This window comes from Stegastes partitus, unplaced genomic scaffold (assembly GCF_000690725.1).
Source record: "Stegastes partitus isolate 25-593 unplaced genomic scaffold, Stegastes_partitus-1.0.2 Scaffold1173, whole genome shotgun sequence".
Lineage (NCBI taxonomy): Eukaryota > Metazoa > Chordata > Actinopteri > Pomacentridae > Stegastes > Stegastes partitus.
The window spans coordinates 93,128-94,040 of record NW_007578904.1 but is presented as its reverse complement, the minus strand read 5'-3'; the positions used below and the strand labels follow the sequence as shown (position 1 = coordinate 94,040).

The 913-nt window shown below is 38.8% G+C and overlaps 1 protein-coding gene across 2 annotated transcripts in view; it reads left to right on the top strand.

Annotated features, from left to right (window-relative positions):
• Positions 1-913, top strand: part of LOC103368562 (contactin-4-like) — a 173,632-nt gene that overhangs the window by 83,336 nt on the left and 89,383 nt on the right. The window lies entirely within an intron of this gene.

Below are 913 nucleotides of genomic sequence, written 5' to 3'. Positions count from 1 at the left end.
ATTTCTGACAATTCTAATATCTCCAAAGTGAAAAGAACTGCAGAAGTGCGAGCAGCCGGCTTTTACAACTAAATAAATACCAATATTAACACAGTCAGTAGTCAATAGACAGTTAAGTCAACTAAACGTAAAAGAAGCCGTACAGTGTTTGGTTGTATCTGCATAACCAGCCCAGTGTCACTAGAAAAACAACAATTCTTTAAAGGAGGTTAAAACAACTGATGACGACCTCTTAAATCAAGTGAACAGATGCATGTAAAATCCTACATTTTCCAGAAAGGTGAGGATGCTATCGCTGTCACAGCTTTTCCACAGGGCAGGACTCATCCTGGTAACAGAAAAAATGGAGGAAAAGCTTGTGACAGGTTTTATTTTAAACCAAAGTAGTGTTTTCTTGAACTTAACCAACTAGTTTTGTTGTCTAAAACATGAAAATGTATATCATTCAACAACATCTCCTATGGGTTGTGAACATGCCTGATAGTCCTGTGATTGACTCGTGCATCCACCACCACCTTTTCCTCTCACTTTCTTGCCCTTTATGCAACCTCAGTTGAAAACAAGCACATATGTTGTTTCTGCAGACGCTCATATATGTGGTTTTAGGAGTGTTTTAGGTATGAGGACCTGTTGCTACAAAGGTGTCTAATTTAATGATTTAAAAAGGGGATGTAATCCTAGAGTTATATGTGAACGGTTTCAAGGCAATCTGGCAATAATGCAATATACCACATGGTATCAAATTCCATTATGGGGAATGTGGAATCCATTTTTTATTCATTTTAAAGGGACTGTGGGCCAGAAGGGACCTCCTCCAATTTCTAGTCGGCTGTTATTTACCAATTTAATGGTGGTGGAGCAGCAAATTTGCCCTTCCAAACAGCCAGATTTTCTCCCAGGAGAGTTGACTTTG